Source organism: Ambystoma mexicanum, chromosome 3p (assembly GCF_040938575.1).
Source record: "Ambystoma mexicanum isolate Mex_15411 chromosome 3p, UKY_AmexF1_1, whole genome shotgun sequence".
In the NCBI taxonomy this organism is placed as follows: Eukaryota; Metazoa; Chordata; class Amphibia; order Caudata; family Ambystomatidae; genus Ambystoma; species Ambystoma mexicanum.
Genome location: NC_090925.1, coordinates 666,986,195 through 667,008,923, shown reverse-complemented (window position 1 = coordinate 667,008,923; position 22,729 = coordinate 666,986,195). Strand labels below are relative to the sequence as shown.

Here is a 22,729-nt window from a genome sequence, read left to right as displayed (position 1 = left end):
AACACTCGACAGAAATACAAGAGTCAATAGGCCGGAGCCAGTGTCAAGTGGAACCGGGTTCTTGTTGTCGAGGATCACACAGTCGGACAGTTCAAGATTCAACGTTGCCAGGAGTACTTAGATATTGTCAACAGAGGAAGCAAAAGTTATAAGAAGGAGGGAAGATAAGGACACGCCTTGGAACTGGAGAAAAGGGATTCACCCTAGTTCCTCCAAGCAGAACACAGTACCTTATTCAAGGGAGAAGCTGGTGCCACGGCAGATGTTCCTGGTGGTTTCCTGCAGACCCACAGTTCCTGGAGCTTCAGTTGTGGAGACGAGAAGGAGGACGCCTGGAGGGGTCTGCACCACACAGGGATGAAGCCAGCAGCAGCAACAGTGAATAAAAGGTGCACTCCTTTAAAATAGGAGAAGCTCTTCAGGTGGCTATCCGGACCACTATAGCAGTGTGCAGTGATTTCGACCACAAAGAGGATCCTCTGGCTGTGGAAGATGAGCTGGTTGACCCCACCAGGCTTAAGGGAAGAAGACTCCAGACTGGATCTTCTCTGGTCATCGAAGGGTAGATAGCTCAGGACTGCAGCAGGGCTTCACCGGGACAGGGTTTTTGCAGCAGCCATCTTCTTCTACGCTTCTCTTCGGTTCCTTGTAGTTTGAGTGGTGACTCTGACTTCCACCCCAAGAGTCCTGCCTTTTATGCTAAAATCCCCCATTCACACAGCCTGGCTGTCAATCACGCAACAGACGGGTTGTCCTGCCCGGGTCAACCACCTCAGTCAATCATGGCAAAGTGCGACTTGGGTTTCCAGGATACTCTGTGCAGGGGGTGACTACACCCCTCCCTCACATTCAGCCCACCAAGACACCCAGACACCTAGAGGAGGGCTTCATGGCAGAAGCCCGCCAAACGACAGTGAACAAAGGAGGCAAACTTGGTTTGCCGTGCAAAGTAAAACACAAGAAAGACTTTAACAAAAAGAAATGGCGACTAAACCCGACCAAAGCCAAGAGAAAGAGTATTTGGTTAAGCGAGTTTATGTTCGAGGCTAATACAATAGCCTAAGACCGTACCACGTTTATATAGTATAAATGCGGTAGAAAAATTAGGGTAGATACCACTGCCACCAGCCAAGTCTAAATGTTAAAAGAGCAAAACAAGGCTCCAGGAGGTACAGATAAAAAGGGCTAAGGTGTAACCATTTCTAGTACTCCATGTAAGATGGGGTGTACTGGATCTGTGGTTAGAGTGACTAGGTAAGGTTAATGGCAACTTTACCCTTTTCTGGGGGACAGTAGTCAACCCCAGAAATGGAGTTGGTGGGACGTCTAAAAGACAACCCTGTGTCACTGCACTGAAGGTGCTGTGTAACACACAAAAGAAGGGGGCTACTGAAGTGGTGTACTCCAGAGTCCAAAATCATAAAAACAGATGAAATACACATGGCAAAACATGGGTAAGAGTGGGGGAAAAGCTCACACACTTACCACGTGGAAAAAATAACTCCAGAAATCCAGCAAAGCTGCTGGGGGACTCACTAGGTGAGGGAAATTAGCCATTGAATGAGAATTCTCCCTAACAGTAAGGAAGATCAAGTACCTTGGGTTCTTTCTAGGCTCAACAGAATGTCTGTGATGTGATTATGGAGATGGATTCAGTAGATCGAAGGGACTACAGCTTGATCAAGCAAGCCCTCATAGCCAGTTATGGGAAGACCCCTGTCCAATATCTGAAAATGATTAGGGAGTATAGGACCATGAAATGTTATTGACAACCTGGGTTTATGAATTCCTGAAAAACTTAGATGGGTAGATTAAAGGCCACAAAGTAAGAACGTTTGAGGGCATGATGAGTCTCTTCATGCTGGAAGGACTTGTTGATGCCTGTTGCCCAGAGTTGAATCACCACCTGGCTAACACAAAAGAATTAGATCCCAAGAAGCTAGCACTAGCTGCTGATTTATGGGTAGCCAACAGGTCCACCCATAAAGATTCTGGGACTCCTCACAAGAAGGAGGAGGGTGAAAAACACAAAAAGAAAGCTAAAGAGAATTCCATTAATAGCCCATCCAAAGAGCACCTCAAAAGTAACAGAAACACCATGGTAAATTCAATAGGGCTGGTGAACCCTCTGGAGCTAAACCAGGGGGAGGTACTATGAACCGCCATTGCAGAAAACCTTTGGCAAATGTGTGGTTGGTGGGTTTGGTGAACATGTGAAAGGCAACCTCAGATGTAAGGATAAACCTTTCGGAGTCCCATCAGTCTCCTTAGCCTTCACCCAAGAGGGAGAAGCTCCTATGACAGGTGCCAGATAAATCCAGTGCCTTAAAAGGAAAGAAAGACACCAAGCTAAAAACTTCCCATCGGAAAAGGGCTCCAAGAACAAAGACGCCTGAGATCACAGAGGTGACCCCACTTCCAGCTCAGGCTCAGGTGACAGAATCCCATGAGAACCCCCCTACTGGTGACACAGAAGTGGAGGAGATTTTGTTGACCACCCTGACCTGAAGACTTTACTTGCAGAGGGTGGACCCTCTATGACAGACTTCAGTAAGGGGCAAAGAGAGTGCCCCCCCTCTTGAAGGCTTGCACAGACAAACATATTCCCAGCTTGATGGGCAAGATCCTGGGAAGCATATGCGTACTGGGATGATGGACTCCTATATAGGGAGCCTGCAGAGTCTACTCCAGGGGACCACAGAAGGCTGGTGGTACCCAAGGCAGTAAGACCTTTACTTTTGCAGTTGGCCGATGTGGGGTTCCTTTCTGGTCACTTGAGCACCAAGAAGACCAAGGAAAATATCTCATTGTATTTCTCCTGGCCCCAGATTGGTGCAGCAGTAGATAAGCACCGCAGGAGTTGCCACACTTGCCAATTTTCTGGCAAAGTGGAACCAGGAACTTGGCACCCTTAGTGCCACTCCCAGTTGTGGGAACTCTTTTCGAAAGGGTGGGAATCAACATTTCTGGTCACATTAAACCTCCAACTTCCTCAGACAACAGATTTATTTTTGATGTAGTGGGCCATTCCACTAGGTACCCTGATGTAGTCCCTTTGAGAACTATAACTGCACAAGCAGTTGCCAAGGTCCTACTATGTTTTTGTTTTTACCTGAGTAGGATTTTCCAAGGGAGTGGTATCTGACAGGGAGATCAACTTTATATCCCACTAGATGCAAGCCATGTGGAAGAACTGATGAGTATCATATAAGTTCTCAACAGCCAACCATCCTCAAACAAATGGTTTGGTTGAGAGGCTTAACAGAACCTTGAAGACCATGATGGGAGCTTTTGAGTATCACCTTCACAGGAATTGGGATCTTCTACTGATATGCCTTCTCTTTGTTTATAGAGAGGTACCTCAAGAGGGAGCAGGCTTCAGTCCCTTTGACTCTATGGACATCAGGTTTGATGCCCTTTGGTAATAAACAAAAAAGCTGCATGACGAGATAGCAACAAAGGGAAACCAGACTTTCCATCGGACAGCTTAACATTTTCAGGCATTTGAGCTAGGACTCAGTAATTTGAATACTTTATTTGGAGACACACTTTCAGACACAGAACAGTGTTGTGTGGATCTACTTTGCTAACAAGTAAAATGTGAATGATCAGAAGTGCTGTCTGGATTAGCTTCTTGAACAAGAAACATACACATGAAAATTAGTGTTCATGCCTTTGGCAAGCACAAATCAGAATCATATTCAGAAGTTACCCACTTATCTAAAGAAACTCAATATGACATCTCCCAACACATGGCCAATGGCAGCCTCTAGTGACCGGCAGAGGTCAATATCATATTAATTGTGTAGAAATTGTTCATGTTACTAACATCACTTGGAGGAAATAATGTTATTATTGTTTAGGTAGAGCTATAATATATATATACTCAGAGCTCTGAAGAAGAGAAATAGTTCTCGAAACACGTGTCTACTCAGTACACGTCAGCTTAGACGTATTACATTTTGGCTCAATCTACTTTAGGTTCATAATATTCATACATGATTCAATAATACATTTTTATTATCGCACACACATTCTTTGAAGGTTTATTCTGTATAACAGACCATTTGAGACATGCACACCACCATAATAAAAGGAGGTTGAGAGCATTAGAAACTTGAAGACATCAATTCACAAGGATTGGAGGATGCTCCATCTTTAAAGCCAGTGAACATCTCTGATTATGTGCTGGGCCTGAAAAGAAGGATGGCACAGATTATGTCAGAGGGCACTGAGAACTTGAAAGCTGGACATGCCACTGGTCAAACACTGATATGGCCAGAAAGCTAACATGGTGGAGTTTACTTCAGACCAGCAAATTCTAGTGATGGTCTGTGTAAGGCCCATAGCCTTACAAGATAAGTGGACTGAACCCTTCAAGGTTGCAGGAAAGCTTGGATAAGTGAACTATTTGCTAGACCTGCACAACCCCAAGGAGGCCCCTAGGGACTTTCATGCCAACTGTCTAAAGGCTTATGTCCCGAGAGCAGAGATAGGTGTTTTGGCTTGTGGCCTCTGACCAAGAAGAAGAGCAGAGTGAACCTCTACCTGATCTTCTTCAAGGACACCCTTCAGATGGATCAGTAGAAGGAGTTCAACTCTCTTCTAATCTGACACTGGAACATCAGAGGGAGTGCACAGCTCTGTTAACTCAGTGTGCCCCCTATTTTCAACTACACCAGGCCTGACTCCTTGGAGCCTGAATGATATGGATACTTGTGATGGTGTCCCTGTCAAAGGCATTAGAAGATATTAGAACCATGTGAGAAATCACATGAAGACAGAGGTCAACAAGTTAATTGACCCTGGAGTCATTTAATACTCCCATAGTCCATGGTCTAGTCCGGTGGTACTAGGGGCAAAAGCAGAAACTAAGGAGCTTTTATTCTGTGCAGACAACAGGGCAATAAATGCAGTCAGCAAGATCAATGTCAAGGACAGATGAGCTGGTGGATACACTTGGTTCAGCCAAGTTCCCCAGTACATTTGACTTGACCTCAGGCTATTGGCAAATAGCTCTGACAAACCGTGCCAAGGAAAAAAAACCCATGTTCTTCCCCAAAGGTCCTTTACCAATTTAGGGTAATGCCCTTTGAACTGAAAAATGTATGCCACCTTTCAAAGATTGGTGAATCATGTCCTGAATGGGCTAGGGAACTTCTGCATGGGATATTTGGATGACATAGCAGTGTTCAGCCCCACTTTGGAAGAACAGCTTTCCCATATTGCTCACGTGTTGCAGGATATTCAACAGGCCAATCTGACCAACAAAGCCAGCAAGTACCAGGTTGGTCAGCGTAAAATGCTCTACCTTGGACACGAGGAAGGAGGGATACAATCAAGCCCTTAGCTAGTAAAGTATAAGCTGTACAAGACTGGGAGACCCTGACTACTCAAGTCCTCACCGGATATTACAGCAAATTAATTAGCAGACTAGGAAAAATATAGCTGCACCCCTGAACATAATTTCTTCTCCAAAGTACCATAAGAAGGTGAAATGGACAAATGAATGCTGAAAGCCTTTCAGGGGCTGACATATGCCCTTTACCAAGCTCCAGTATTTACAGCTCCTGATTACTCTCAACCCCTCCTTGTACAGACTGATGCATCTAATACAGGAATTGAGGGAGTCTTGAGTCAGATTGATGACAAATGCAGGGAGCACCCGATCTGTTTCATCACCAGAAAACTGAAAGATAGGGAAACGAGGTGGGCAGCAATTGAACGTGAATGTTTTGCCATTCTGTGGTCATTGAAGAAGTTTAGACCAGGCTTGCATGGATCTACTTTCAGATTCAAACTGACCACCAACCTCTGAGATGGCTGATGCAGATGAAGGGAGAACATCCTAAACTGCTCAGGTGGTCCATAAACCCGCAAGGGTTTGACTTCACCATTGAGCATAGGTCAGGGTCACACCATAAGAATGTTGATGGACTCTCCAGAAGGTATGTTCAAGTGGTAAAAAGATTCATCCAACAGTACATTAAATCCTCGGGTGTCTTAGTCTGGGGTGGGAGTGGTGTGTTTGGTAGATTTTCCTTTTTGAGTGTAATTCTCCCCACTTTATGAGTCCCCCAGTATTTTTGCCGGACTATCGGATTTAAGGACTGATTCTTCTGAGGGAGTGGGAACCATTTTCTACCCTCCATCACCGTCAAAAACCTGGGGTGCACTATGGAGTCTGGCCTAACCTTATCTCATCACATCAATAATGTATCCAAATCCTGTCACTACCACCTTAGGTTTCCCAGGTGCATCTTCCCTTACCTCTCCTACCCCAAAAGACTGGCTGCAATTATGTCTATTGTCATGTCCAGACTTGACTATGAAAACTCCCTCTAACTGGGTGCACCGGCCCACAAACTAAACAAACTCCAAAGAGTCCAAAACTCAGCTGCCAGACTCCATCTCGCACTGTGATGAAGGGATCACATCTCACCTGCTCTCTGTACCCTACACTGTCTCCCAATTGGATGAAGGGCCACCTTCAAAATCATGTGCATTACTCACTGAGTGGTGCACACAGCTGGCCCCAAATACTTACAAGAAAATATTATGCCTCACCTTCCAACCCGCACCATGAGGTCAAGCATGGCCTTCCTCTTAGTGGGGCCCGCCTCCAACTCAGCCAGGAATTATGGGTCTTCCTACTCAACCCTGCTGCCAACATTGTGGAATACAATGCTTCCCACATTAGACAGAGCCAAGAGTAGATGGCTTTCCGGAAAGCATGGAAAACCTGGCTTTTCCCCTAATATCATGTAAGGAACTATTCTGGCCACTCACACGACCACCACTTGCCAGCAATGGCTTGGCACCTAGCCCCCCTGCACTGGAACTCCTTACCTCTCTCAATCTGCTCTATTCCTACCTTCTCCTCATTCCGCACATCCCTTAAATCTCACGTTCTCCATTCCCCGCCTTGAAACCCTTCCCCTTTCTTGCTCCCCCTCCCTCCTTCTCTTCTCACTATGATCATCTCCCTCCCCTCCCACCCAGTTCTACCGTACTAGTCTCCCTCTTCCCTTCAGTTTAATTGCTCTGCTTACTGTTTTGTCAGACTGATTCTTAATCGTCAATTGCATCTACAGTTATACTGTTATAATGTTAATGTTATTTGTATCCAGTTGTTAAAATGTGCAGCGTTTTGGAGTAAAGCGCTATATAAACACAATAAATACAAATACAAATACAAATTAATGTTCAATGCTAAGAACCTGCTGCCTCCTAACATGCTTGGCAATAAATGCCAAGATGCTCCATGCACCAACACACTCAATGTGCCACTGTAAACCAGTCTACAAATCTAATGCCCCCAAATCCGAGACATAGTAGCACTTGTGCTTGTATGCTATGACTGGGCTTGCACCTGGGGGGTAATATCAACTATGCTTTGGCTGGTCTTGCTCTTTTGTCTACTGTGGATATGCACTATGCTCTCCAATCAGATGACCACTCTAGCACTCCTAGCTCTTGCAAGGGAAAATGATGCAGTATATTTCCACAATTCAAACCATAAAATATGACAGGAATTTTATACGCTATAAACTATTACCCGGGACATGGAAAGTGGGTCCACTAGCACTCATAACCCGGCCTCAGAAATGGACTGGCTCTGTTCCACCTGCAATTTGCTTACCCCAAAACAGATTAATAATAGGGCACTCAATCAATGATGACACTGCCAAGCAGGGAAAGACATCCACAAACTCGGTTATCAGAAAAAACTCCACACTAGACAGAGAATATATTCCGGCTTAAATGTGGACCTTGTGGGTTCCCAATGTGAAGTGGCTGAGGTAATGGGGCAGGCTGTGGCAGAGGAGGTCTCTCTTCTTGAGACTCTTCTACCTCCTCTGACTCCTCTTGCAGACTGGAGCTTGACTCCAAACTAGCATCCTGATCATTATCTTCCACATTACTTGGGTGAATAAGTGTTACAGGTCTACTACCCATACTTTGGTGATTCAACAACCTTGTAATCAATTCACATTTTGTTCCTCTCAGCCCTGGTTTTGCACTTGTCCTTCAGTTGATCTACTGTTAGGACAATCAGGGCTGCTTCATTAAAGTTATCCATATTTGGCAGGCTACAACTGCTTCACTTTTTGATGGAGCTTAGCCTTGTGGCTGGTTTGCTTGGGCACAAGTACAGCAAATAATCAATGTAACCACTCTATGTTTATCCCACCGCCTGCCACCAGTGTTAGGCACACATTGATGCGGTAACCCTGTGGGAGACTACACAACCTGTGTCCTCTTGGTACTAGGTAACCCGCCTTTTGTTATAGGCCTGCACTACGCAAGTTGATAGTGTGACTGAGCAGCCAGGTTTATCTCAATAGAAGTAAATATGAGCTGTAGGGCTGTAGCAATGAAATCCACAAATACAAGTAGCCAAGTAATACTTACTCACAAGGTTTTTGTTATAAATAATTGTTTAGTTAACAGTAGTTTTTAAATAAGCATTCTTTAAAAAGGGTAATACATGTAATAATCAAATATACTTTCAAATACTTTTACAGAATCAACACAAAGCTAGTAGGTACTCTTTGGAGTTGCTTCTTACACACTTCCTACAACTTGAGAGGACTTCACTAACTAGGACAGTAATGGCATTTATATATCACTAGTACACTTGCTAGATTCTGAGGTTTAAGGTAAGGAAAGGTTAAGGGAAGGAAAAAGGTTAAACAGGTTCTCAGAGCAAGCAAACACTTGAGTCTTCCAATGGAGTCTACATAAAAAACCTTTCCCAGAAATAATAGTTAAAAACCATATTATCACCTATGAGGGACAGTAAGTAATAATAATAATAACAATAATTGGTTATTTATAATGTGCCTAATACCCAGAGGTTTTGTTACGCTCACACAGGAGCGTCGATCAGACCCGGACAGCTGCGACCTCCTCCAATGTGAAGCGTAGTGCAGAGATGACAGACTGGACTGGACCATCTAATCTCGTCTGCTTGACCCTTATAAGTATTCTCCTGCAAGTGGAGAAAGGGATTTAGCCACCCGTGGATTTTAGTAATGGCACCCCACTGTTCTCCCCACTAATCACCACCGATATTCACTTTCAGTAAGCTCACCTTATGTTTATAAATGATGAGCTCTCCATCCTGCGTGGAATGCAGGGTGAAATAAATACTGAGGCGGAGGTAAGAGATGATGGCGTTTATACCATGGCGTTTATACCACCCGCATTTTTGACAGTGTGTGGGGTTTTGACTGTCATACAGTGAGACTCTCCCTCTTCTGGAGTTGTCCCTTTTGTTTTGAGTTGCACTCCTCACAGCTGCTACTAAAACTCTTTTGTGGTCCCACTCAGAACTGCCTTCACTTCAATGCCCTCTTTAAGGACCAGACTCTCATTTATTTACGGCCCCCGGAGGCGAGGGCTGTCAGATGGGAAATGGGTGTTCTGGGTTCCGGGGTGGAACGGGGAAGGGGAAACGTTCTCCATTCTAAATGGAGTGGAGTGGATAACAACAATATAACATCTCCTTACCTAAGGGAAAGCAAGGGGCGGAAGGGGGTGGGAAGAACAAGGAGAGATGGGGTGGGAAGATTGGCTAAAGGTATGTGATATGGGTTTGGAGCTGCTGGTCAATGGTAGACATGGTCGCTGTTGAATTTTCAGATGATCCTGCGGTTTCTTCTCGACAGTCTCCTGGTGGATGTTTCCTTGTCGTCGGCACGGAGTTCACTGTTTCTTATGTGTTTGTGGTGAAGTGTCTCCTCATGATAATGTTCATCTCTTGACCATGTGTTGGGTCTATGTGTGTCGTGGGTTGTTCTTACTAGATCATCATGGGACCACCTCTTTCCATCGTCCAATGTGACAGATTTTCCATGGCGATGTACCACTATTTGCGGAGACCTAAATTCAGATTCGCTCTTGAGTGTTTTCTTCTGTTCTCTGACGCAGACCCAGTCTCCTTCCTGAAGAAGCGTCTCTTTTGCTCCATTCCTCGAATTGTGATATGTTTTGTATTTCTTTTGCTTCTCCTTTATGGTTTCTTGGATTTGTTCTATGTCCCTTTTTGGTTCGATGTTCATTCTTGCCTCACCAGTGTTCATGAATGTTCACCCTGGTCTCAATTGGTTGGTTGTGGTTCTGCCCCACATCAAGGTGAAAGGGTTTGAGTTGGTTGTGGAGTGTGGCGTTGTTCTGTATGCGTGCAAAGTCTCCTTGAGGGATTCCTTCCATGGTAGAGCATTGGCTGTGGCTGATTGGATCACACTTTTTACCAGTCTATTGATTCTTTCCACTAGCCCGTTGGACATAGGATGGTAAAGTGATGTGGTGATGTGGTTGATGGATCTGCTTCTAAGGAATTCTTGGAATCTCGATGACGTGAACTGGGATCTGTTGTCAGAGACTATGTCCTTGGGGTCACCTTCCCTGTTGAATATTTCGGTTAAGAAGTCTGTGACCTTCTTTGTGGTTGCGCCGGTTTCTGTCACCCTCCATTCCGTCCACTTGGAGGTATAGTCTACGATTACAATGATGAATATTTTCACTGCCTCTAGGTTTTCAAAGGGGCCCATGATGTTTATCGCGTCATGGCGTTTATACCACCCGCATTTTTGACAGCGTGTGGGGTTTTGACTGTCATACACTGAGACTCTCCCTCTTCTGGAGTTGTCCCTTGTGTTTTGAGGTGCACTCCTCACAGCTGCTACTAAAACTCCGTCGTGGTCCCACTCAGAACTGCCTTCTATGGACTTCACTTCAACGCCCTCTTTTAGGACCAGACTCTCCTTCATGCATCGGTCCCCGAATACCATGCTCCTCACTATTTCAGTAGCTTGGTCTAGCGAGGGATTCTTTGTCTGCCACAGTTTTTGTTGTATGCGGGGATCAGCCACATTGAGCACAAGCTGGTCTCTCAAATACTCATCCCCAACACCAGTGAAATCACACGTGGACATGAGCACCCTGAGGGAGGCTAAGTAAGCATTGATTGATTCGCCCTTGGTTTGCTTTCGGGAAAAGAACTTGTATCTTTCAAGCACCACGTTTGTTTGCTGCCAAAGTGCTTGGTGAGTTTGGCCAAAGCGGTATCAAATTTCCGATTGCCGTCACCCCCTGCACCATCTGGCTCCGGAAGCGCCCTGAACGGTCCCTATGCAGTTCAGGAGGGTTGCTTCCTAAGGTCATCGTTCAATTTACTCCGCCAATGGCCCTGAGATATATCTGGAAGTTGTCTAGCCATTGTTCCCAGGGGCAGGTTGGTGTTCCAGGGCAGGGAAGAAACTTGGTGGGGTGTGGCACGTTCTGCATGGCTGTGGAGTGGTGGAGAGCACCGTGGGTTGTTGGCACTGCCAGTAACGTGGGATGGCGATGCAGTCTGTGTTAGCGCACCAATTGGCGGCTGGTTACTTTCTACAACCAGCGTTCACAGCCAGGTGTTTTGGTACTGAGGACGATTGACAGTCTACAATATAGCTTGTACAGTTTGTCCAGTGCACGCACGGTCCAATGTGTCTCAGAGTTCATGCACTGTCATACGGTGCTGCGGTGTATTCAATATTCCTCATTGTGTACAGCTGATGTGTATCCGCGGCGCCGTGGAAACAGGCTGCCCTGTTGAGATGGCCGCAAGCACGGTACGCAGTGAGGTCCTTTCCTGGAATCGCTGCCAATTCGTATGAGGCACGCTCGCGCAATGCGCCCATGCCGTCCCAACGATTTGTGGCCCAAAAACATCCTGGCACTGTGGACGGCTTGGCAGTCTATTTGTATTATGTGCAGTGTGCTTTCAGCGCAATTGTCTATGCACCCTCCAGTTTATGCACTTTCATGCGTGGATCCCGGTGCTGTGATGTTGAGGATGATTTTTTTTTGTTTTTACTGTTCTTGGCCACTAAGTTTATGACAACCAAAATTCAGCGCTGCTTCATTGTGTACCGTTTGTGGGGGCGCTGTGGTGCGCGGCCTTATTGTAACGCCGCCGAGGACAGCTGAAATGTTTGTCAAGCTCCACTGCCCCCTGCAGCCTGTGGTGCGCGGCCTTGTAGTAACACCGCTGAGGACAGCTGAAAGAGATCTGCGGTGTCGTCACCGTGGAAACAGGGGCCGGCAAGGGCCGCACATGGGGCACGTAGCGAGGTCCCTACTCGCACGGCCGTTGGCTGAAGATTCGTATGATGCAGCACGAACCCATCTGGCCTCAAGCAATTTATGGCCCAAACAGAAGAAAAAAAAATGGATCGGTACCTTATGTATTGTCGCAGTTCCCTGTTTCGCCGTTCCCTGTTCTCTATGGCAGGCGGGCGGCCCCTTCTCCCTTAGGGCAGCGGAAATGGGGAGGCAGGCAGGAGCGGCTGCGGGGAGGGCTGCCGGGGGCCACCGGGGCCGCCGCTATCGCTGAAGGACGTGGGGACACAGGCAGGGGAGCTCTGGGGGCAAGGCAGTGCTCACTGTGGGAAAGCCTCGTCGCCAAATGAAATAAATACTGACGCGGAGGTAAGAGATGATGAGCCTTTATTTACGGCCCCCGGAGGCGAGGGCTGTCAGATGGGGAATGGGTGTCCTGGGTTCCGGGGTGGAACGGGCAAGGGGAAACGTTCTCCATTGTAAATGGAGTGGAGTGGAGAACAACATTATAACACAGGGGCGCGTAGATACCAGTTACTTCACTGGTTTGAAGGCGTTGGAAGAGTTCCGGATGAATAGTGACTCCGAGGTTCAAAGTTCAAAGAGTTCACTATGTCCGATGTTCACTCTTGTACATTCCTTTCTTGTGTTCCAGCTGGGTCCAAGGGAAGATTGTCTTGTGGCAGTTGATGGTGTTCAGGTAAGAGTCTGTATTACCCAACACTGTCCGGCAAAAGATGTGTGTGTTTAAATTGCTGGGTTCTCTCTCCTTACAGGTGCGGCGTAAGAAGTTGCGGTTTGTTACAGAATAATACCTCCGGTTGTTAATCAGGTAAGTCTATGGTGGAGAGGTTGTATTTGTTGGCTCTCTCGCCTCACCTTATGTTTCTTTTGTCCCCTAGATGGTGGAATTCGGCAGAGAAAATGATGGAGGCTGCGGCGGATCGACAAATGCTGTGAGGGCTGGTGAGTATGGCACGGCGCTGCAGCTGGCGATGCGACACGTGTAGAATAATGTCCTTTTCAAGTTCGAAGACGTGATGGATCCGGAATTCAGGTAAGGATTGAAATAATATCTGTTTTCTAACCTTTCCTTCCTCTTTCTTCTTTTGCTAGGAGCTCTGGATTTGAGACGGGCGTGGTTGTAGACTGGATGCTGACTGCAGGCACGGTGAGCGGTACGCTGCTGGATGCAGAATAACGCGAAGCATGTGCTGCTGTTCGGGTGTGGTTTAAATAGCCTCCAAAGTAGTTCCAGGTAAGAAGTCCCAGAACCACACCCCAGTAAAAATGAGTCCCTGTAGTAAAATAGTCCCATCCAGGCCTCACATTGGCTTGGATTCATTTGCAGCATGGTCTGCATGAGGTAAGTAAAGTCTATGAGCCTGGCGCCTGTGGCCGGGGCTGCTGGGGTTTTATTAAATATATGGATGCCTGCTCCCGGGGCTGATGGGCTTGATCTGGATGCCCGGGGGAAGGCATCATGAAAGGTTTCTAAGCGTGGACCCGGGGATCAAACATATTTTGCTCCGTGTCATCGTGCTTCCAAGGTGAGCATGTTGCCTGTGAGCTATCCTCCCGAGACCAAAGTCACATGTACTGGATGAGTCTGCAGGGAGCCAGGACAGCCAAAGTCCATTGGAGCACAGTCTATGGGGCTGAGGCACTTCTTAGATAGCAAAGTCTTGCACAAAGTTAGAGAGTTTGTTGAAGAAAATCACTGTAGGGTCACAAGCTGTTACACTTGTGAAGGGTAGAACTGAAATCAACTCTAGCAAAGTAGCTACTGCAAATCTCAACTGAGAAGAGCAAAGCTAAAGACACTGAGGTAAGTACCCCAAGTCGGAACAGTACCCTTGGTTAGAAGAAGAGTTGTCCAGCTGGCTTCTGTCTGGTTGCAGTGATGCAGATCCTGGGTTTCTGGGCCTCAGTCGTGGGGACAAGAGGGAGGACGTCTGGAGGACATCTGTGGCAGCAATTTGGAGGTCAGCGGCAGCTACAGGCTATTTTCAGATCAGATCTTTGCAGTTTCAGCGCTTAGTTTCAGCGCTCAGTAAACAGCACCAACGCAGATCTTGGACACTGTTTGGGCTTCCTTCACTCCTTGAGTCCTGCACTTTGGTGAGTGGGCTCAATCTTTGGTCATCCTGCTTCTTGAGGGACCTGGGGAGACTACTGGAGCTTCTGGCTGGTTTACAGACATTGCACTCGACTACAGATTTCTCACCCCCTGGCATCCATTCCTGCAGCACCACAGAAGTACAACCAGTCTGGGAAGGTCGTCCAGTGGAGTTTGTCGCGGGATTAGCTGGTCCCACTAACCTAAGGGAAGAAGTTGTCCCTTCTGGAGATTCTCTTGTCATTCAGAAAAAGGAGTTTCAGCACATCAGCAGGTCTTTACTGGGCAATTCAAAGGTCCAGGAGGTTGCAGCAAGCTTTGTTCATGGTTTCTTAGTCGGGTTGTTCTTCCCAATGGTAGACTCTGTCTTCAGTCCCAAAACCCTTGCCTTTTAAGCAGGTTTCTCCCATTCATGTAGAGCCTAGCTGTCACTCAAACAGTATGGTGGCTGTCCTAAAAGGACAGCCAGCCAGCCAATCAGGACTGGGTGAATTCAGGCATTCCTAAAGACAAAGGACAGGGGAGTTACTGGAACCTCCCTCGCATCCTGCTCTTCAAGACACACTGGAGGCAGAGGCGGGTTTTAGTACTGAAGCCCTCCAAAGGCAAAATGAACAAAGGGCTCATATCTGGCTTGGTGTGTAGAGTAATGGCCAAGAAAGACCTCACAAGCAGAAAATGGCAAAAAAAGAAGACCGCGGCTATTCTGACAAAATGGTCACCCATGGATGCTATACGGCAGCTGAGGATTCCGCCGGCTGTAGAAAAGCACGCTGGTAGGACAATTAAACCACTGCCACCAGCCATTTAAAGTATGAGGGTAACATGAGTAGGTAGGAAAAGGGGCTACTAAGTAACCCCCCAGCACTCCACATAAGATGGTGTGTGCTGGATCTACAAAGAGAAAAGGTAAGAAAAAGTCAACTTCACTTTATTATTCTTGGGAACAGTAGTTCACACAAGAATAGTTATTTAAACCTTATGAGAAATCTAAAAGATTTATCTGTAACACTGCACTGAAGGTGCTGTGTGTCAACATACAAAAAGTAGATGCCTATGGAGTTTGTCAGACTCCAAAAACAAAGGAAACACTTAATCCAAATCAGGTCAAAACACATGAGAGAGTGAGAAACAGGGCTCACTCACTCCAGGGTTAAAATGAAAAAGTCCTTAAGTCCAGCAAATGAGCTGGGGGTCTCTAAAATGGGATGAATTGAGCACTAAAAATGAAAATTCTCCCTTACACTCGTCCCAGAGACTAAGGGAAAATAGGTTCTAATCCTCACCAGGATGTATCTCCTGTTGCAAGTTGGTTACATTTTTTGCTGTGAACACCAGCAATCTTTTGAATCCACAGCCATGGCACTTTTTTAAACAGGTGTTTTGATGTGCAAGCTATATGACCTACAAATACTGTTAGGTATATCTCACTTGTTTAATGTATAGGGGATCTTGTTTAACAGTCCCTCAGAAGTTGTGACATCTTCTGAACCTTCAATACGTTGTTTCAAGAGGTTATTGGAAAGAAATCCTGTAGACCTAGAGGGGCCTCCATGATTCCTCACCACCTCTCCCCAGAGAGCAGGTTGGGTCTCCGGTATCTTGGCTGGAGGGGTGGTGGCTAAGCAAGGACATGCTTCCACTTCCTCTTAGATCTTATTTTATCTGACTTAGCAGTTTCCCTCCTAACACTAGGATGTATACTGCAGTCTTCAGCAGAAGATCCAACATTTTTGAGGTGTTTAGACTTAGACTTGTCTTTACTGGTTTTCCACCAGTTTTGAGAATTACCAGATCTCACAGGCCGTTATAGGGGTCATATTTGTCTATCTGCCTCTTCCTCAGAAGCAGTGTAGGTCAAAGACTGTATAATTGGAGTGGCAATGATGGAGCATGGGTTAGGCTCCTATTTCCCTAACACTCTAGTCTTAGGTTTGCCTTTGTTAGAGGTTAACTTTCTAACATAAGGGCGTACAGTGGGGTTCTCTTTAGAGGGTCCCACAGGCTCAGAGTGGTCTCTTAAGGTTGCCTCTCTAGCCAATTTGGTTTGTTCCTGTTTCTTCTACTGAGAGGCCTGTGGGTACTGGACACTACTCCTAGAGTTTTTAAGTAATTCCCCAACAGGACTCTCCCTGGCACCTCATTCCAAACACGGACAGGTATTCTTAATGTCATGTTGTTACACTGAATGAGAGCTGGTAGATTAGGAACCATTTGGACAGGGCCTCCGGCAAATCTAGTGGGACCTTTGGGTGCCTTAGCCACACCCTCCGGGCTTGGAAAAACCGTTCATCCACTACTGTTCTGCTGGCCCCAGAGTCTCTCATGGCAGGAGTTTCCTGACAGTCACAAGAACACTGTCCATATAATACCCTTTTGTGTTACCTGGAATGGAGCTATACACATCCATATTCTGATTTTTACATAGACCCGGGGACACTACAGATACACTGGCTTGATCACCAAAGTATTCTTCAGCAAGTAGGTGAAAGTGGGCGCTAGCCATGTGTACTTCTCCCTCAAGGAGAAGTACACATGGCTAGCGCCCACTTTCATGTACTTGGGGGTTTCTGCTGCCCTCCCTCTGGTTGGTCACCAGAGGGTTCACTAAACCTTTCAGGTTTCCCACAGGGAAACCTGAAAGGTTTAGTGGACCTCTTCTGTTTTCTCTTGCTGTTTGTGGACCTCTTCTGGGTGGTTAGAATTAGAAACCTGTTTAGCCTATCTTCTGTGCAGCTTTTTTTCCTCCTTTTTGTGAGTGGCCCCAGAACCTCATGATTGGCCCTGTTGGCTATACCAACCTAACCTGTTGTCACCAACATGTAACCCTATGCACTCTATCGGGGTCCATTGACCTCCTTCATTCAATGGCACATGCCCATATTTCAGTGTGTGATTTAGATCATGACACAAGTTTAACAATTTTAGAAAACAATCAGTTCAACATATAAAATAGGTTTCAACTTCACTATCTGAATTACATTAAACATTTTGATTCAAAGGAAATGTGTTTATATGCAGTATCCACTCAAAAAAATGACTTTCAGTAAACCTTGATTCAAGTCAATTTACAATCGTGATTCCAATTCAATCATTAAATAGCAGACGCGTTTCGGATATTCCATCCATCATCAGGGCTTATATAACATAATGTTCTACCTTGAGGTATCAGTTCACATTAATCTGTGTACCTAAAATTTATAATTATATATGATTTAGTGTATAGTAGTTTTCGAATCTCATCCTCATCTAAATTGGTTTATCTAATAGGACTAACCTCCAGTCGTTTTCCGTCACTCCCACACTTATTTTTTTCTAAGGTCTGTCAATTTCACAAGACGTTCTCAGCTCACACTGTGTGGGAACCTAAATAAGATGGTACAAAACATCACAATAGTGTTGCAGCAAGTGACACTGTTTACCGTATCTAATTAGCCAAAATATCCTAGCCATTGCTAAGTGGAGATTCCCTGTGTAAGAAAATATTTTGAAAACTAGTGTAGAGCACAGTGTGCATGTGATATGTTATTATTTAAAGTGTTCCTAAGTTAGACATTCCGGTATACTTGAAGGGTGCCAGACTCACACACACCAAGTATATTTGTGTAATATCTAGGGAAACCAATGTGCTTCAATTCTGGGGCAACCACTCTTAACAACGCAACTCCATAATTAAGAACATGACTTTAAACGTGAAGCTATGTAAAGCACATGCTCCTAAATTCATTCATAAGATCAACTATGTAACGTGTTACCCAATCTCTGAGCATTATTTACAGTTCCGAGCCACAGCTACGTTTCACCACGGGTGGGATCGGATGGTGAAAAAGCTGATGCGATCCTCGCTCGCTATTATAAACATTCGGTTACCAAAGGAATCGCACACATGCATGCTTGTGTTCCGCTCAAGGTAAGCCCAGACCTTTGACAGATTCCTTGAGTCGATTATAAGAACTAGGCACAGCGTCATGATTTAGTGATAGTCTGGTTGATAATAAAGATTAACACACTCAGCATTTTTCTATTGGGAAAAGCCTGACCTTGCTAGAAACTGGTAGCGCCTATCCATTGAGAGGCTTCAGTGGCTGCTACTCACCTTAACCCGTAGTTTCAAGAAGATCTACCAATTTAGAGGTAAGACAATGAGAGGATTTTGAGAGAGAGAACTTTGTCTATGGTGTTCTATGTGTCACATCACTCAGTACTCCTATTAAATTAATAGGTTTTCTACAGATGGAACAGAGGATTACATTCCCCACCTGTGGAAGGTATCCTGCATAAATAAGGATACCCAGTTTTGAGGACTGTATCCACATGCTGGTAGAGGTAACCTATAGACCTGTGTTTCTAACCACAACAACTTAAGATTGTTATAAGGAGCTTGAGCAATTAAAGCTTACCCTTCTGTTTTTTTTAAATGTTTTATCAACAGTTATACCTTTAAATAAGTGAATACTACTTCATTTAAATAAGACAGATTGGTTTTATCATAACCATAGCCAAAGTGACACATCTCCCGACGAATGTCCCACACTAACATTGAGGACAGAAACATGTTAAGTCTAAAGTTCTAGTGAGGGTTTAACTAGAATTGTGTGTGATCAAATATTATGTTGATTAACAACAGAAAGATTACAACTGACTCTAATGTTGTTTTATAACTAACTGAGCTGATTCAGTACTGAGTCTTCAATTGCGAAGGATTTCTCTGTCACCTAGACTATTGTGATTTTTTAATATCATAGTTTTTTATGAATTGTATGCATTATGTGCTCTTTATAATATGTTCTTGCAGTTTTTTTTTTTTTAACCTTTTAATAAATAAACTTTAATATGGTTTGAACTAATTTGCATTCAGGTATAACTGCTGATAATCTTCAAACTTCGTTTGTATATTGTTCAATTTTTTCCCCTAAAAAAGGTAGGCAAATCACTAAATAGTGATATTTTGGGCTTCCCTGTTTTTTTGGAATTGTAATTTGTGCCATCCCTGGATGAGCTGCGACCTCCACAGCCTGCAATTCTTCAATGCCCAGGGCCCTGTGCTATATTTTGGTGCAACATCTTCTGAAGCATGGTTTTGTCTGAAACTTGGTATGTATCCTTCTGAACCTCTGGTGACTGCAAACCACTCATGAAATTCCCCTCTGCCAAGATGAGGACCAAGAAAGTGTGCAGATTCCACCACATGACAACCGTCCTTCAGCCGAGCCTTGAAAGAGTCACCTCTTCTTCTGGACATCCAAATAATCGAGTGCAACCACCATCTCCAGTTCTTTTCTTCAGTTGCCAATATCAAGAATACTGAACCGGTATCTGCTGTCTACTCTACTTGGAGACCGTCCTGCTGCACGAGCTTCTTCACCTACAAGGTACTGTTCATCCCCTATTAATTGCCTAGGGCCTGGTGTGTTGTTCCTTTGCTTTCGAGGGTTGCAGTTAAACTGTTAATTGCATCCCCTCCCAGGCGTACCTTGAGCTACATTGGGGTGGACAACCCTTTGTGCTCTATCCTGCCTTAGGGCACTGGTACTTTGGGTAATTCAGTGAGGGAATCTCCTAATCTCCTTTCCCAAAGAAACCTGATACTCACCTGTCAACTTGAGAAATCGACTTAGACTCTGACTTGTCCACTGCTTACCTGCCTTTTCTTCCTCAGTCCTTGGTCATTGGACCCACAGTGCCCCCTTTGACTTTGTGAGACTCACTTTGGATAGGGTTGGGCTTCCTAAGATTGGCTAAGCAGGGGTTAACTAAAGTTACACAAGTTGGTCTAAAGTTTGCATACTTGTTTCAGAAGTGTCTGCTACTTTTTGTGTTACAAATGTTCTTAAGTATTTTATACTTTTGATATTGCAAGTATTCTGTCATTATATTACTGTGTGATAGTTCTTACCTTACTTGAATGTTAGAAGCCTTAGTGTATATACAATAAATGCTTATTTGTATATAGCCTCTAGTGTGTGTTTCCCTGAACTAAGTGTATGTTCTGAGTTTTGTGTGCCTCACTATAGCCCTCCTCCCTCCTAGACTGAGCCGCTCTGTTCAGCCATTGCTACCAAACCTTTAGATCTAGACCTTCATTGATTATGTTGACCAGATCAATAATTTCAACATCAGGAATAGAGCACCCAGGGTGTACTGCTTGGCTATATGTTTTAGATTGCACTCGAGGAAAGAAAGCAGTGATTTTCCCCTGCTCACCTTGTTTTCAATTAATTTGCCCGGTTCTTATACTTTGAGCCACTTCCATATCTAAAGGCATTAATCTTTCACTCTTCAAATTATAATGTTTATTTACCCTAATTTTAACCAACAGTAGCTGTATAGACTGAAAGGGGCCCCTAGGGGTCCCTCGTGCTATGGAAACAAGGCAATAACCATACATGAAAAGATGCGCCAGACACGAGGTTCAAATTCCCAATGCTAGGGTTTATTGCCAGCAAAAGATAGTATCAATTGGCCAATTCTGATCTCACGCCCCGCAACGTGAGTTTCCTAGACCTCGAGGGACGCAAGAGAGCGAATTACGTACATCAGTTACATATATACAAAATGCATATCATACAATCAGCAAAGTCATGTTCAGCACCCCTCTTTATTAAGTTCCTTTGAACTCGGGATGACGATGGACATATCTGATGAGTATGATGATTATAACATTTTCGATGTTTATTCTAGTAACAATGTGCAATTAGAAAGTGTGGAGGCTTCTTTTAGTTGTTGAACAGAACACAGTGGTTCTGTTCTTGGAAGAAAGATGCACACGGGGGAAGAGCCACATTCCAAGCTTTTCTATCTATGAGGTACTATTCGTGTCCTGGAAGCCGACACGTTCTAAAGGGTTTTGCGAAGGGGGGCCGTAAGAAAAGCATAATTCAAGCCTTTAGCTGTATTATTCTAACATATTCTACCATCGTATGAGACTGGCTGGCAGCTGTGAAGTGATTAAATGCCCTGCAGCTCCCACCCAAGGCTACAGAAAGGGAGCCTGGGCATTCCTCTCTGGGCTACTCATGAGGAGTTTCAACAAACTCTTCAGTCCCGCGACCTTATCCTTTCATATTCAGACAACAATGTTAACAGTTGAGCAGAGTAAGCAGAATCCGCAAGAATTGCAAGCCGCAAAGCAGTTTTTAGACAGAAAGCAATGAGCAATGGTTAACAAGCAAAATGGCGATTCTTGCTACATTTAAAATGGCCGCTCATTGGTCAAGCATAACAGTATATATTTCTATAATTCGGTGCATAAGACGGTTGGCCCACGGCCATCAAGTTACGTCTAACATTCAAATGAAGGGTATTCATTTTTCCCGATTGACAAACCCTCATTTTGGCTGTGTGCCAAACGTCTTCTTTATTCATTGTATCCTCCTCTAATGAGAATAAGTCTGGGGTATCTACATTTGAATCATCTTCATCATTAATGTCTATCGCCATGAATTGTTTTACTATTTTTGTTTCCTCAGTGTCTCTTTTATTCCGGCCATGCGTTTGTTTTCCTCTCGACACCATGTGCATGCATCCCTTAGTACATCCATCAGTTATTTCAGTGCACACTATTGGTAAGCATTGTATGCAACAGCAGCATGTTATGAATACCCTGAGTACCATCATTAATATCGAAATTAACTTCCATCCCCAAGACTGCAATAATCCCCAAAACCAGGATCCTATCCCCCAACTCCCTTCTTCAGTATAGAGTGTGGAACTTATGACATGTAATTTCCGGATTGCTTTAAATATTGTAGGGGAGTAGTCATCTATATACACACAGCATGCAGTTTTTACGAGCTTGCAAACTCCCCCACAATCAACTAATATTATATCGAGAGCCATCCTGTTTTGAAGTGCCATTAGTCTTATTCCTTTTTCTTCTAACGTCATCTTCAATAAAATATCCGTTGTGGAATCTATTGTTTTTTGTAATATTCCAGACAGTTTTCTTATATTGTAAGAATTTTCTATTTGGGACAAGAACGTTATAAATGATTTGGCTATATCCATTGCTATCATTCCATCCTCGCTACTCCTTTGAGTTCTACCTTTTGTTCGTTTGGCTACTTCTGCTGTCTCCAAGAGGAACACTCCTGGAAACAGTGGACCTAAGTAGTATGTACCTCCCCAGTTTCTAGGTAACCATGGATATGCTTTTTCTCCACATATAAAGTAAACAGGGTCTCCTACATACACAGGTTCTATTTCATGTTTTAAAACCACTGTGTTCAGGCAGTTGCTAAACGTTCCTACTTTATAGGAACCCTTTTTCTGTAGACATAGGGGAGCAGTTTTGGGGCTGTGATCAACTGTATAGGCAGGGGGCACAGCATCTTTATTCCATTCATCCCTCATCCGAAATGTCATTACTGATGTTCTTTCTGCTGGCGGGGTTGGTCTATTCTGCCTATGTAATCTATCTAGTCTTGTTATTTTTCGTGTATTCTTTCTCATGGGTTCTAGTACAAACACGCAAGCTTTTTGGAATATGGAACAACCCAC

General features: G+C 44.7%; 1 protein-coding gene across 2 annotated transcripts in view; it reads right to left on the bottom strand.

Annotated features, from left to right (window-relative positions):
* LOC138579585 (pancreatic secretory trypsin inhibitor-like) overlaps nt 1-22,729 on the bottom strand; it is a 593,125-nt gene that overhangs the window by 537,999 nt on the left and 32,397 nt on the right. Inside the window, exon 2 of one of the 2 annotated variants that reach the window (XM_069649857.1) lies at nt 17,508-17,596. The exons of the other annotated variant lie outside the window; for it this stretch is intronic. The gene's annotated coding sequence lies outside the window, so the exon portion shown is untranslated. The remainder of the gene's footprint in view (nt 1-17,507; nt 17,597-22,729) is intronic. 2 annotated transcript variants of the gene reach the window in all.